This window comes from Eptesicus fuscus, chromosome 21 (genome assembly GCF_027574615.1).
Source record: "Eptesicus fuscus isolate TK198812 chromosome 21, DD_ASM_mEF_20220401, whole genome shotgun sequence".
NCBI classification, from domain to species: Eukaryota; Metazoa; Chordata; class Mammalia; order Chiroptera; family Vespertilionidae; genus Eptesicus; species Eptesicus fuscus.
The window spans coordinates 40,725,864-40,741,946 of NC_072493.1; the positions used below are offsets into that span (position 1 = coordinate 40,725,864).

Here is a 16,083-nt window from a genome sequence, read left to right on the forward strand (position 1 = left end):
CCATCAGATTATCAAATGATTTCTCCACAGAAACACATCAAGCCAGAAGGGAATGGAAGGAGGTATACAAAGTGATGCAAAACAAAGGATGAATCCAAGAACACTCTATCCAGCAAGACTGTCAATCAAAATTGAAGGGAAATCAGGAGCTTCGCAGACAAAAAATGGCTAAGGGAGTTTATCACTACCACGCTAGCAATGCAAGAAATGCTAAAGGGAATGCTGTAAAAAGAAGAAATAGAAAGGGAAGAGGAACACAGGCATAAAGAACAGAAATGGCTACAAACAAGTACCTATCAATAATAACATTAAATGTAAATGGATTAAATGCTCCAATCAAAAGACATTGAGTGACTGAATGGATAAGAAAACATGACCCATATATATGCTGTCTATAAGAGACCCACCATAGAACAAGGGACTCACACAGACCAAAAGTGAAGGGATGGGGAAATATCTTTCAGGCAAATGGAAATGAAAAAAAAAAAGAAAAAAGAATTACAGGCCAATATCCCAGATGAAAGTAGATGCTAAAATCCTCAACAAAATTCTAGCAAATTGGATCCAGCATTACATTTGAAAGATCATACACCATGACCAAGTGGGATTTATTCCAGGGATGCAAGGATGGTACAATATCCACAAATCAATAAACATGATACACCACATAAACAAATTGAGAGATAAAAATGATATAATCATATCCATTGCTGCAGAAAAAGCATTTGACAAAATCCAACACCCTTCCTTGATCAAAACACTCAGCAAGGTGGGAATAGAAGGATCATACCTCAACATAATAAAAGTCATATATGAAAAACCTGCAGCCAACATCATACTCAATGGGCAAAACTAAAACCATTTCCCCTAAGAACAGGAAAAAGACAGCGATGCCCACTCTCACCACTCCTGTTCCACATAGTACTGGAAGTACTAGCCATAGTGATCAGAAAAGAAGAAGAAATAAAAGGCATATAAATTGGAAAGGAAGTAAAATTATCATTATTCGCAGATGACATGATATTGTACATAGAAAACCCTAAAGACTCCATAAAAAAATTACTAGATGTAATAAATGAATTCAGCAATGTAGCAGGATACAAAATTAATACCCAGGAGTCTATGGCTTTTTTTATACAACAATAATGAACTAACAGAAAGAGAAACTTAAAAAAAAAATCCTGTTTACGATTGCACCAAAAAAATTAAGTTACCTAGGAATAAACTTAACTAAAGAGTTAAAAAAACCTGTACTCAGAAAACTACAGGACTCTGAAAAAAGAGACAGAGGAAGACAAACAAATGGAAGAACATACCATGTTCATGATTGGTAGAATCAACATCATTAAAATGTCCATACTACCAAAAGCAATCTATAGATTCAATGCAATCCCCATTAAAACACCAACCGCATATTTCAAAGACCTAGAACGAACTCTCCAAAAATTCATCTGGAATAAATTGAGGCCCTGAATAGCCATAGCAACCCTGAGAAAGAAGAACAAAGTTGGAGGGATCACAATGCCAGATATAAAACTATAATACAAATCCACTGTTCTCAAAACTGCCTGGTATTGGCACAAGAACAGACATATAGACCAGTGTAACAGAAGAGAGAACCCAGACATCTAAACAAGCCATTATGCTCAATTAATATTTGACAAAGGTGGCAAGAACATACAATGAAGTCAAGACAGTCTCTTCATTAAATGGTGTTGGGAAAATTGGACAGATACATGCAAAAACATGAAACTAGACCACCAACTTACACAAAAATGAAAAAACACTCTGAAAAATAAAACTATAGAGATCTATTTCTGCAGAAGATACCTTTTAGCTCTCCTCCTCCCCTAATGATAGTGATGATGACTGCTTTTATTAACAGAAAATGGGAAACCATAAAAATCTTAGAAGAAGCGATAGGCAGCAAAATAGCAGACACATGTTGTAGCAATGTCTTTACTGACACAACTCCTAGGGCAATGGGAACTAAGGAGAAAATAAACAAATGGGACTACATAAAAATAAAAAGCTTCTGCACAGCAAAAGAAACCATCAACAAAACAACAAGAAAGCCCACTGCATGGGAGAACATATTTGCCAATGTTATCTCTGATAAGGGTTTAATCTCCAACATTTACAGGGAATTCATACAACTAATAAAAGGAAGATAAACAATCCAGTCAAAAAATGGGCAAAGGACCTAAATAGACACTTTTCTAAAGAGGACACACAGAAGGCCAGGAGACATATGAAAATATGCTCAAAGTCCCTAATCATCCGAGAGATGCAAATCAAAACAATAATGAGGTACCACCTCACACTTGTCAGAATGGCTATCATCAACAAATCAGCAAACGACAAGTGCTGGAGAGGATTCGGAGAAAAGGGAACCCTCTTGCACTGCTGCTGGGAATGCAGACTGGAATAGCCACTGTGGAAAACAGTATGGTATTTCCTGAATTGACCCAGTAATCCCACTTCTAGGTATATATCCTAAGAAAACAGAAACACCAGTGAGAAAGGATATATGCACCCCTATGATGATAGCAGCACAATTCACCATAGCTAAGATTTGGAAACAGCCTAAATGCCCATCAGCAGAGTGGATTAGCAAACTGAGGTACATCTACACAATGGATTACTACGCTGTGGTAAAAAGGAAGGAATTTTTACCATTTGCAACAGCATGGATGGACCTGGAGAGCATTATGCTAAGTGAAATAAGCTAGTCAGAGAAAGACAAATATCACATGATGTCGCTCATTTGTGGAATATAATGAACATCATAAACTGATGAACAAAAATAGATACAGAGACAAAGATGCATCGAACAGACTGTCAAACTACAGCGGGAAGGCAGGGGAGGGTTGCGAGGGGGGGTGTAAAAGACCAACCGAAGGGTTTGTATGCATGCCTATAAGGGTAATCAATGGACACAGATACTGAGTGGGGAGGTGAGGGGGTGAGGGTATGTGCCGGGGGAAAGGGGAGGCTGGGGGAGGTGATTGGGGGAAAAAGGAGATATACAGCCTGTACTACTATTTGTAATACTTTAAACAATAAAAAACAACACTAGATCTTAATTGTTCCACTACAAAAAGAAATGACAATTCTGTGGCATGATAGAGGTGTTAGCTAATGCTACAGTGGTAATCATACTGCGATAAGTAACTGTATCAAATCAACACTGAACATCTTAAACTTATACAATGTTATATGTCAATTAAATGTTAATAAAAGCAGTCATCATCACTATCATTAGGGGAGGAGGAGAGCTAAAAGGTATCTTCTGCAGAAATAGATCTCTATAGTTTTATTTTTCAGAGTGTTTTTTCCTCTTAAACGAAGGCCCAAATGGCCACATGCTCCCTCCCCCCCCCCCCCCCCCCCCCCCGCATTGTGAGTGAACTGGGAAAGAGTCTGGACAGGTTCAATGCTGGGTGGGCACTTATAGCCTAAGAGAGTTGCCTAGTGTTAGCAACAGGGCGCCTCCCTCTGGTGAGAAGGTGAAAGAACACCATTCTCTGAGCAACCTGAAGTGGCTTCTGAGTGTTTGGTTCTTTCTTTCCCTTATAAGAAACTAGAGGCCAGGTGAATGAAATTTGTGCACTGGTGGGGGGGAGGGGATGTCCTCAGCCCAGCCTGTACCCTCTCCAATCTGGAACCCCTCAAGGGATGTCCAACTGCCAGCCTGATCACTCCCTAACCACTCCCCTGCCAGCCTGATCGTCGCCTAACTGCTCCCCTGCTGGTCCGATCATCCCCAACTGCCCTCCCATGCTGGCCCCATCACCCCCAACTGCCCTGCCCTGGTCGCCCCCAACTGCCCTCCCCTGCAGGCCTTATAGCCTACAATTGCCCTGGTCGCCCCACAACTTCCCTCCCCTCCCTACCTGATTGCCCACAATTGCCCTCCCCTGCCGGTAATCTTGTGCCGGCCATCTTGTGACCACATGGGGTGGCCTCCTTGTGCGAGGGTGTGATGGTCAATTTGCATATCACTTCTTTATTATATAGGATAGAGAAATTCCACAGAAATACACAAATAAGGTGTGAAGGAAAGCTTTTAGTGCCAGCAGGAAGATTTGAATGTTGAGATCAGCCTTTCCCACATTTTTAGGAGACCAACTATTACAAAATGAGTGCATAACAAAATAGAAGTACGTATAAGATAAAAGGTAAGTTCCTCACCTGGAGTGGACTACTTTTTAAATTCTCTACCTAGACCAGTGATGGGCAACCTTTTGAGCTTGGTGTGTCAGACTTTGCCAAAACACTGAGCATAACTTGGGTAGTGTGTCCCTTTGAGGAAAAAACATTATTTCGCAAATGTTTCATCCTCAGGAGCAGCAAATGTTTCATCCTTGGCATGTGGCCGTCTCAGCGGCCGCGTGTCATCAGAAATGGCTACGCGTGTCAGTGCTGACACGCGTGTCATAGGCTCGCCATCACTGACCTAGACTATGATTCAAACTAGTGGCTATAACTCAGAGAAGGGAGATATGTCCCAGAAGAAGACCTCCCTAAAAGACACCAGCTTGCCTGTGAGTGTGGTAATCTTCCCATCCTTCGATTAGTTTTTCTCAAGTACTGTAACTTGCGTGAATTGAAAATGGGGAGTGTTGAATAAGATTCTAAAACCTCCTGATTAAGATGCAAATTTTCTTTACCCTAAAACAATGACTGGGCTGAAGCTGCTTGTCATTCAAGGGTTGGCATCAATGTATGAGGGAGGAGTTAAGAAAGGCACCTCTTTTTATCAACAACATCCACCCAAGGTGGTCAGAGACAGCTGTGATTGAATAAGGTAAGCTGGATGCAGTGATGGAGACCATGGGTAACAGTGGGGGAGGGGGGTCCTAAGAAAGAGGGTGTTAGAAAGGACTTACTATAAGATTTGGGCTAATGATAGATCATTTGGAGAATGGTTTAAAGAAGTGGGAATTTTCTCTGAGTTAGATGCTGTCAGGAGGCTGAGATAATTCTGTGACTGAGTGTTTTTATTCTTAGAAGCAAGTACAACTAGAGTGAGGTTAAAGCTGTGATTGGTAAGGAAGTAGCAGTCACTCATCTTAGCGAGGACGGGAGATGTTTGGTCATTACTGTGGTTTGGACAATGTTTTTGTGTAGACATGATTCCAGAGTGGCCTGGTTTTTGCCCTTTTCCATCACAGTGACAGAGTGGTCTTGCTTGATGTGGATGTTCTGTGACATTGTGAATGTTAACCAGTAGAACACCAAGGCCTGGCTGGGAGATCCAGGCCAGCTCCTGGATGTCAGGGATGTTTTTCTTTTTCTTCTTTTCAGAATTATTTTAAAATTAGTAACAACAATAACAACAACAACAACAAAAAAACCCTTTCCAAACAGTGTTAGAAATAAAAGACATACGTCTCTCAGGTTCAGTGGAACTCCTATCTGATTTTTGGAGACTTTCAAGTCCTAAATGCTTATTTAAGCCCAAGATAAATGGCATAAGGATACAGGAAAATTTAAAAGTCAAGTTTAAATATATATGTGTTTCAAACAATTTCCTTATAAACCTAATTGGAATATATAGACTTTTGTATTAAAATTAAAGATATCTGGATTTCATTGGCTATCAACCATCCCTTATAATACTGCCTAAACATTATCAAATGACAATAGCCACGCATTGTTCTCTACTGAAAAGGAAGTAGTTTCACTGGGGCAGCTGATGGCCTTATTTTAATTTGACCAGGTGTCAAATTATAAAATCTTAAATTCAAGTGTGGCCAGCCTGCTACAGCTTCCATTGCTCATTGGCACCTGGGAAATTTAAACTGTAGTGGTTCCTTCAAAACAGCTTCCTGACTAGAAGAAGGACCTAAAGTATATTGTAAATAGTCACAGCTTCTGATGTCTGACATAAGCAAAATCTATAAAATTTAAAGAGAAACATGCAGCACAGTTTAAATTTCCTATACAAACTTCCCCCCCTGCATTTTTATGTTTTTTGTTAATCCTCACCCAAGGATATTTTTTTCATTGCTTTTTAGGGAGAGTGGAAGAGAAGGTTCGAGGGAGGGTGGGAGGGAAGGTGAGAGAGAGAAACAAAGAAGCATCAATGTGAAAGAGCAACATTGATTGGGTGCCTACCACACATGCCCCTGCCAGGGCCGGGATCGAATGTGCAGCTCAGGTAGGTTCCCTTGACCACAAATCGAACTGGCAACCCTTCTGTGTGTGGGGGGCCAATGCTCTAACCAGTGAGCAACACTAGCCAGCCTTCCCCCCTTGTTCTTTTTACATATATATGGCACAACCAGCTACAGTACTTGTTACGCAGATAGTAAACAAATATTGCATGCAAGTTTGCCTTCTGAGAATAGAAAGTGGCATGTAGAAGTAGCAGAATGGCTACACAGCCTTTGAGCTGAGTTAAAGTTTGGGTCAGGATACAGAGACAAAGAAGCATCGAACAGACTGTCAAACTACAGCGGGAAGTTTGGGTCTCATAACAAAAACTATTCTCAAAATATGTTCTAGAAAAATGGAAAGAACCCAAACTGCTAATTGTAAACAAAATAAAGAAAAGTGACCCGATGCCTACATGGAAAAGCTGAAAGGCATTTGAGGGAAACTTGGAAAGAGACATATTCCCAAGACTGTCTTCAAAGTCATGGGTGTAGTTTTCCCTCCTGCCTTGTTTTCAGAGACCCAAGGTCCATGGAAATCAGTTCATCTTGATAGAGATGAACATTAAGCAGGGCGTGCAATAGTAGCACCACGGGACTCAGAGAGTGTTACAAGAAAAAGGGTGGAAGGAAGGGAGGAAAGGGTGGAAGGAAGGGAGGAAAGGGAGGAATGGAGGGACTGAGAGAATAAGAAAAAAAAGAAAGATAGAAGGAAGGTAAACTGATGCACTGAAATAAAATTGAAATCCCCCAAAGAAGTTGGGGAAACCATAAATAGAGAAGAAAGAAATTTATGAAAGAGAGAGCCAAGTCTACATATCTTCTTGATGCAGACATGGAAAAGTCTTTCATTGTGCTTACATCATTTGCACAATAGATGGCGCCCAAGTAGTTTCAAAATGCCTCCAATAGGCCTTTTTTTTTTTCTGCTTCCCTTACCGTTAAAAAAAAAAAAAGATTTAGTTGTGTTTTTCAATTACAGTTGACATTAAATGTTATTTTGCATTAGTTCCAGGTATACAGCATAGTGATTAGGCAATAATGTACTTTAAAAAGTGTTCCCTCTGATATTTCCAGTACCGACCTGGTACCATACATAGTAATTACAATATTATTAACTATATTTCCTATGATGTACTGGAGACACACGATTGAGTCTGTCCAGGATTCTGCCTGGACTTCTTGGAGAACACAAGCTTAGCAGGGTGGGGCTGCCAGGAAACAGGAGAGTGGAGCCAGCGAATCCTCCACAGGGGGAAAGGCACCGAATAGGCTCACGGAAACCCCTACCCCAGAACCACACAACTTAGTTACTAATACCCCCTCAGCCTGCCTCGACCTCTACACCATGCTGCTGACTACTCTGAAGGGTGTGAGATGTGCAGGGTGACAAGGAGTCCAGAAATGGACTGTGACCTTATAAAGCATAAAGGGGCTTGGGCAGTTAGTGGGGTGTGAGGAGCGATAGGACCTGTGACCAGGAGGGAGGAAGGAACTACCTTAGTAAGAGAATATAACATAAGTACGGAAAAGAAGGGAGGCCTGATTTGCCTGGGATGAAAGATAATTACCTAGAAGGGTGTCTGCCTTTTCAAGAAATATACACTGAGTGGCTAGATTATTATGATCTCCGAATGCATAATAATCTGGCCACTCAGTATATATATATATATATATTTTAAAGGCCCAGTGCATGAATTCGTGCATGGGTGGGGTTCGGCCAGCCTGGCCAAGGGGAGGAGACATGGGCAGTTGGCAGGCCTGCCTGCTGGTCGAACTCCTGGTGGAGGGGACAATTTGCATATTAGCCTTTTATTATATAGGATACACACTGAGTGGCCAGATTATTATGCATTCAGAGATCATAATAATCTGGCCACTCAGTGTAGTTCCCTTTGCCTTTTTATAAGCTAGAGTGATTTTTGCCTGATTCCATCTGTTGATTGACATAGGGATGATGGTATATGCTGGAGAGGAGAGGGAAAGGCAGAGCCAGCAGTTCCTGGCTAAGCTGGGTTGGTCTGGTTTAGGAGGGAGTAGATAAGGTTAAGAGGTCATTCGAGATTGAGTGGAGGTGAGAAAGTTCCTTAAGATGTAGGAGAGGAGGGCTGTGATAGGATGAGAAGGAGAGCTAATCCCCACTTTCAGGGCGGCGGGGGTGGGGGTGGGGGTCATCCCAAGGAAGGGAAAAGGTATGTTTGGGATCTAGAAAGAAGGAAATCTCTTCCCATGGGTAATTGAAGTCCCCTTGTAGAAGGGAGTTCCACAGAAAGGTGAGAATCCTGGGGCGAAGGGAGAGGGGGCAGTAGCTAGGACCTGGAGGGTTTGTATTGGGAGAGGAGGCGGGCTTTTAAGGAAGTCATGGTTGGTAGGGTCAGTACAGAGGGGGTATGTTCAGGGATGCTCACTCGTTCGTCCTCTTCTTCTAGGATGTGGGTAAGGTGGAGTCTGGTGGGCCTAGTCTGGTGGCTGGGATCCTTAGGGGACTCCAGCTCCGGTGATGGTGGTGTTCCAGGGATGGGTTTTAATCTGGGAAGGGGGAGCCAAGGAGCGTGCCCTTACAGTTTAACTGCAGTTGGGGTAGTTAGGCGTATCTGATAAGGGCCTTGCTATTGGGGCTGTAAATTATTTGATGAATGGATTTCCTTTAGGAGGACCTGGTCCCCTGGCTGTAGAGGAGTAGGGGGGAATGTTTCCTATAAAGGGTCGAGGGAGGACCTGATCTGCATATTCTGTCAGTAATTGTCGAATGAGATTTAAAATGGGGACATAGTCTCCTAGAGGGGTTTCTATGGAAGGGAAGTTTCCTACTAAGAAGGGTCTTCCATACATGAGTTCCAAGGGACCAAAACACGAGGTGCACGGGGCATTGTCCTGATGCCCATAAGGGCTAGAGGTAGGAAAATAGTCCAAGGTTCTTTGATTTCAAGAGTTATTTTAGTTTAGGTGAGACTTAAGGAATTTGCTTTTTCTACCTTGCCTGAAGATTGAGGCTGGCAGGGAGTGTGTAAGTTCCACTGGATGTTCAGAGTGGAGGAGGCCGGCTGAGTTATTTGAGACATGATTGTAATGAGGCCTAGAACAGGTTTCAGGGCTGAATCTGGGAATGATATACTGAATGAAAGCTTGTGTGACCTTGGAGGACTTTTCAGAGGTAGTGGGGAATGCTTCACTCAGCCTGAGAAGGTATCTACCAGGGGTAAGAGATATTTGGTTCTTTTAATAGGGGGCGTGTGAGTGAAGTCAATTTGCCAGTCTTGTCCAGGGATTTGGCCCCTTGCCTGATGAGTGGGGAAAGAAAGAGGTCTAATTTATCCTAAACGAGTAGAATAGGTTTTGGTAAAATCTTACAGTAGGGAGGCTAGGCTAAGACATGTGATAAGGTGTTTTGGGAGTGGTCTGTATCCTATATGTAGGGAATTTGATTAACCTCTAAGATGTTGTGGGCCTGTCCCTAGGGAAGGATATAATTTTCCCTGAAATTTTAACCATGGATCTTCCAGAGTGGCCCCAAGAGCTAGTAGGCACTGAAGCTCCTCTGGAGTGTTTTAGGGGCATTATATTGGGTGTAACTAAGAGTTGGGGAGATGGAGGCTTCCTCTGAGCCACTGCCTTGGCTTCCTGGTCTGCTTTGTTATTTTCCTGCTTTGATCATTCCCGATTTGGTGTCCTTTGCAGTGTATGACTTTTAAGAAAGCTAGAAAAGGGGAGAGAAGTTCCTAAATATCAAACAGGAAGACCTGTTGAGGCTTTCAATGATAGTGTCAAGGACTGGTAATGAGCGGTGGAAATAAAGTCTAGGCCTCAACTTAAGGCCATAAGCAGCAGTAGAGAGCCTGGGCAGGGCTGCTTTAGCTTACTAGGAGAGAAGAGGTCCCTTCGGACATCAGGGGTGATCAGGTCCTGACTCACTGGACAAACTTTTCTACAATTTTTCACAAACTTTTCTACCCATTCACAAATCACCAGCTTTAGCCAAATGTAAACAACCAGCATTTCTTAGGTTGATATTTATAAACACATTTTAAACACACTCTTACTTTCAAGAAAACATACCTTCAACAAAGTACAGGAGAACTTATGTAATAAAAGCTAAGAGTAGGTGGATTTAAAACTTGTCTAACAATCAATGGTTGGTATCTTATGTTATTTTAAAATATTTAGATGTTTATTATTTAACCTAGCAATGCTCTAAGTTACCAAAGACTTTGGAAAATACGTGTAGGTCTATGAGGCTGGAGAAAAGGCAGAGGATGGAAAGGAACAGTTCCTGCAGCCTGTGCAAGGACTGGAGTTTCCCTCGCTTCCAGCCGCTTGGATTTAAAGCGGCCACATTTTTCCTTAGAGATAACATGCTAAGGTTTGAGTGATAATGAGTTCAGCTTCTGATAGTAGCAGGAGTGTTAAGCAAGCATTTGCAGTAAAGAAAGTTATTCTTTGCGAAAGGGGGGTGAGAAGATGGGGAAGTGAGAGCAGTTTTCTGATCATTAAAAGGAGTGAGAATGTGGCTTTGGGAGGTAAAGGCTCAGTGAGGGGTCCCTTCCCCGCGTCATAGAGGGGCTTTGTAAGAAGACTAACGTTGGGAACCCAGAGGCAAAAGTACCCAGTGAGCCAGAGAAAGGAGAGTATTTCTTGCCTAGAGGAGGGGACAGTCATGGAGGAGATAACATGTTTACAGTCTAAGGTAATGGCTCTACTTTGTGGGGTGAGAGTGAAACTTACGTAGGTGACTGTGGTTCGGGACAACTGGGCTTTATGAGGGGGTGTTAGGTAGCTCCAGTTGGGCACCTAGGTGGAATGAGGAAAGAGGGAATAAAGGGGGTGTCTAGTAAGAAGCAATGTAGAGGTGAGGTGGCTAATGACTGGGAGACTAATCCATCAACTCCTATAATAGAGACTGAGGAGTGGACAAGGGTCCAGCAAATTCGAAGAGGGCAGAATAAGTGGCCCCAGTGCTGATTAAAAAGGAGATCGGCTTACCTGCCACCACAGTCGTTACCCGAGGCTCTGTCCTGGTGATGTAAGTCTGTGGGGCCTTGTCAGGGCCTGGGCAGCTTCAGTCTTTAGTGGCCAGTCCCAGGAGGTCTGGGAGCTCCAAACCGGGTTCAGAGAGCAGACTTGTGGGGCTAACTGTGACCTGACCTAGAGGGGCCAGACTGCAGTCTGATTTCCAGTGGCCTTTCCTCCCGCACCTTGAGCAGGGCCCAGGCAGGGGTCTCAGGTTTGGACAGGACTTGGCCCAGTGTCCTTTATTTTTGCATTTGAAGCCTGATCCCAGAGGAAACTTAGTCCCTGATTTACTGTTAGTTGGAGGACCGACACTCCATTTGGGTTTGTAAGAGCGGTGGCTAGGAGCTGGAAGTCTTCCTTCTGGGCCTCCGCCTTGGCCTGATCTCACTTTTGGTTTTAGATTTAGGTCTCCTCTTCTCTATTATTAAAGACCTTAAAGACCAGATTGAGAGGTCTTTTTTTTTGGGGGGGGGGGAGGGTTGTGGATCTGTGTCTGTTTTTTTAATTTTTTTTTAGAATTTTATTTATTTATTTGTTTATTTATTTATTTATTTTTAATGAATCTTTATTGTTCAGATTACAACTGTTTCTCCTCCCCCCCCTCCATATCTCCCCACCACCCAGTTCCCACCTCCCCTCTACCCTTACCTCCCCCACGCTGTCCTTATCCATAGGTGTATGATTTTTGTCCAGTCTCTTCCCGTACTCCCCACAGAGACACCCCTTTCCCCCTGAGAATTATCAATCCACTCCCATTCTATGCCTCTGATTCTATTAAGCTCACCAGTTTATTCTGTTACTCAGATTTTTAATTCACTTGACTTTTAGATTCACTTATTGATAGATATATATTTGTTGTTCATAATTTTTATCTTTCTTCTTCTTTTTCCTCTTTTTAAAGAATACCTTTCAGCATTTCATATAATAGTGGTTTGGTGGTGATGAACTCCTTTAGCTTTTTCTTATCTGTGAAGCTCTTTATCTGACCTTCAATTCTGAATGATAACTTTGCTGGGTAGAGTAGTCTTGGTTGTAGGTTCCTGCTATTCATCACTTTGAATATTTCTTGCCACTTCCGTCTGGCCTGCATGGTTTCTGTTGAGAATTTAGCTGATAATCATATGGGTGCTCCCTTGTAGGTAACTAACTGTTTTTCTCTTGCTGCTTTTAACATTCTCTCTTTGTCTTTTGCTCTTGGCATTTTAATTATGATGTGTCTTAGTGTGGTCCTCTTTGGATTCCTTTTGTTTGGGGTTCTGTGTGCTTCCTGGACTTGTATGTCTATTTCTTTCATCAGGTGGGGGGAGTTTTCGTTCATTATTTCTTCAAATAGGTTTTCAGCATCTTGCTCTCTCTCTTCTTCTGGTACCCCCATAATTCTGATGTTGGTACGCTTGAAGTTGTCCCAGAGGCTTCTTACACTATCTTCAACTTTCTGAATTCTCTTCTCTTCTTGCTTCTCTGGAGGAGTGTCCTTGGCCTCTTTGTATTCCAAATCTTTGAGTTGATTATTGCGATCCTCTAGTCTGCTGTTGGGTCTCTGTATAATATTTTTTATCTCAGTCAGTGTATGTTTAATTTCTAGTTGGTCCTTTTTCATATCCTCGAGCGTCTAATTGAATTTATCGGCCTTTTCCATGAAATTCTTGAAAAACCTTATAACCGTGGTTTTGAACTCTATGTCCAATCGCTTGTTCTCCTCCATTTCTTTGGTTTGTGACCTGTTTCCTTGCCTCCTCATTTTTGCTGCTTCCCTGAGTTGGTAGGGTAGCTTTGTGTACTAGATGTCCTATTGGTTCAATGGGTCAGCCTCCCAGTTACCTGAGGTGGACACTCTTGGTGTACCCTTGTGTACTGTGTGTCCCCCAGCAGGAGCTACAGCAAGAACTAGTTTTCTCCTCCTTTGCTTGGGCGGTTTTGGAGCAGTCTGACTGGAGCTTTAGTTTATTTGGTTAAGCTGCCACAAGGCAGGCCATTTATATGCAAAAGCCGCTGTGTGGAGCCTGGGCGGGTTTGTAGAATGTGCTGGGCGGGGCCTCAGGGCTGGTCGGGGTCTCAGGGCGTCACTAGGCTAGGGCGTGGCAAACGGCGATGGCTGCCTTCAGCCGTCTCTGCCTTTCCGAGTTTCCAAGTCCCTGCGCCCCGCGCTCCAGTGCAGTAAAACAATGATTGCTGGGCACACCTCTGCAGAAAAGTCACTCTCACTTTCTGACCTGATGGCCGAGAGTCCAGCTTCTCCCCGTAGGTGTCTGGGTCCCCCATGTGTCCCCAGAAACTGGATTTCAGAGTGATCAGGAGCTTGTCTCCCTGCGGGTTGAAGAAAAGCCACGCGCCCAGTCACCCGCCGCCGGCCCGATTCACGCGCCTACGTACCTCAGGTTTTCCGCGCTTGTGCTCCCTTCTCTCCTTAGTTGTAAATCTACCACTCAACCAGCTTTCCCGTGGTTCTGGGTGGTAGATGTTTTGTCTTTTAGTTGTATTTTTGAAATTGTTGTGCGAGGCAGCAGATTAGTTGTTTAACTTTGCGGCCATCTTGGTTCCTTCCATCTGTGTCTGTTTTTTTTAAGTTTGTGGCATATGTTGGAAACCTCCTGGGTTTCCACACCAAATGTTAGGGTCACCAAAGGAGGAATGCATGAGGCCAAAAAGGGTAAGGGACTATACATTTATTAGGTCATCTGGATACCAAAGGGGCTGAGCCCCAAAACGGCGCCAGCACCCAGTGATGGGGAGTCAGAGATTTTAAAGGACTCTAGGCAGGCTTTTTCTAGGTGGAGAATTCTCTGGGCCGGTCCAGATTCTAGGACAATCCGGAGGGGAAGGATAATAGTCTTAGCAAGTGGAATGCAAGTGAAATGCCCATTGTGAAGTGGTCTAAAGGTCAGTTTCCAGGGGAGGGGATATTGATTAAATTATTTGATCAGACCTAACAGCCCTGGGGGCAAGGTTCTTGTTTTCCCAGTTTTGCCCCTTGCTAGGCACCCAGGGCTTCCTGCCAAGGGGAGTTTCTGTACGTGGCCTATCACCCTTGTTTTGCTCATCTCTGTCTAATTGACCACAACGCTAGTCAGGACAATTAGGAAAGAAAGAGAAGTAAAAAAGCATCCAAATCAGAAAGAAAGGAAAACTGTCTCTATTTGCAATGAGATGATATTATATATAGAAAATTCTAAAGGCCCCACTACAAAATGTTAGAACTAATAAACACATTTAGTAAAGTTGCAGGATACAGAATCAATAAACAAAATCAGTTGTGTTTCTATACACTAACAACAAACTATCAGGACAAGAAATTAAGAAAACAATCCCATTTACAATTGCATCAAAAAGAGTAAAATAGGCCCTGGCCAGGTAGGTTAGTCGGTTAGAGCATTGTCCTGATAGGCCAAGGTTGCAGGTTTGATTCCCACTCAGGGTACATATAAGAATCAACCAATGAATGCATAAGTGAGTGGAACAACAAATCTATGTCCCCCCCTCCAAACTCTCTTTCTCTCTTTCTCTCTCTCTCAAATCATAAAAAATATGCCTTCCATATAGTGTGATTTTCCCTGTATTATTTTTTAAAATATACTTACTTTTCCCGAATAGATCATGTGTGTGTGTGTGTATGTGTGTGTACACACATGCCTTTTTCTCTATTATGATTATTTGGAAATACTAGTATACTATGCATTTTTATTCCATAGATTGCTATATCCAAATGTTTAACAAAAGCATTTAAGTACAGTTCTCCAGCCCTAGCTGGTTTGGCTTAATGATAGAGCACCGGCCAGCCTGTGGACTGAAGGGTCCCAGGTTTAATTCCAGTCAAAGGCACATGCCCGGTTTGCGGGCTTGATCCTCAGTAGGGGCATGCAAAAGACAGCGGATAAATGATTCTCTTTCATCATCCATGTTTCTATCTCTCTCCCTCTCCCTTACTTTCTGAAATAAAAAACAACAACACATATTTAAAGTACAGTTCTCCATTTCTTTATCATTATAAAACGGAAGAGTCAATATGCCTTTTTTTTGTCCTGCACTGCAACTCGTACAAGACACATACATCTCTCAAACCCCAATATCAAGCCTTAAAATGGGAAACTTTTGCAGTTATAGTTACTAGCTATTTTAGTTTATTCCCTGATAGTTCATATTCTATTTGAATTCTTTGTTGAATATTTAATGGTCAATTTGCTGATAGTCTGAGACTCATCAATATCAAACAGTGACAAATTGGGGTCAATTTTCAGAATTCAAGGACTGCTCACCTTTAAACAATCTGACTGTGGGTTTTTTAATCCCCACATCTAACAAGTGGCCTTGTATAGAGCCTATAAGCAAGAGAAACAGGGAATTGGCCTTCATCCTAACTTCCTGCAGACTTGTGATAACTTTGGAAGTCCAAACAATTCTGTGAAACAGCAGGAAGGTGTAAGATCAGCATAATAATAAAAGGACCAGATTCTAAGGAAAATATTGGATGTCTCCCTTAATCCTCCATTCCCCTTCCCACCTGTAACACCCTGTTTTATATCCACTCCTCAAAGTACAGCGTTAACTTTTTCTGTTTTTAGGCCCTAATAAGTGATATACCTCTCTTTCTTGATTAATTTTGGGACTCCCTTATTTCTTCTAATTTTTAGTAGTTGTGTATTAATAATTATTTTTAGGAGTGGTATTTATGACTTTACATTTTTTTCTAATTTTGTTTTTTTCGCCCAAGTAAAACAATACAAATATCTACACTTATTTCATTTAGTTCACAAAAATCAGTTTGGAGCAACTCACATTTTTTACTTAATGAGATATTCCTTTTTATGTCTCCTGAAAATATTAGTGGACTACTTATATTGTTTTGACAGAGATTTACTCATTTGGCCACTTCTTTATTTGAGTTGACCTTTTACTTGCCATTTTGTCCCTTATT

General features: G+C 42.3%; 1 protein-coding gene across 2 annotated transcripts in view; it reads left to right on the forward strand.

The window, feature by feature from the left end:
- The first annotated feature begins 4,765 nt into the window (after positions 1–4,765).
- The window catches only part of IGFL3 (IGF like family member 3), a 35,286-nt gene continuing 23,968 nt past the window's right edge, over positions 4,766–16,083 (forward strand). Inside the window, exon 1 of one of the 2 annotated variants that reach the window (XM_054710954.1) lies at positions 4,766–4,810. The gene's annotated coding sequence lies outside the window, so the exon portion shown is untranslated. The remainder of the gene's footprint in view (positions 4,811–16,083) is intronic. The other variant, XM_054710955.1, reaches the window with a different exon arrangement.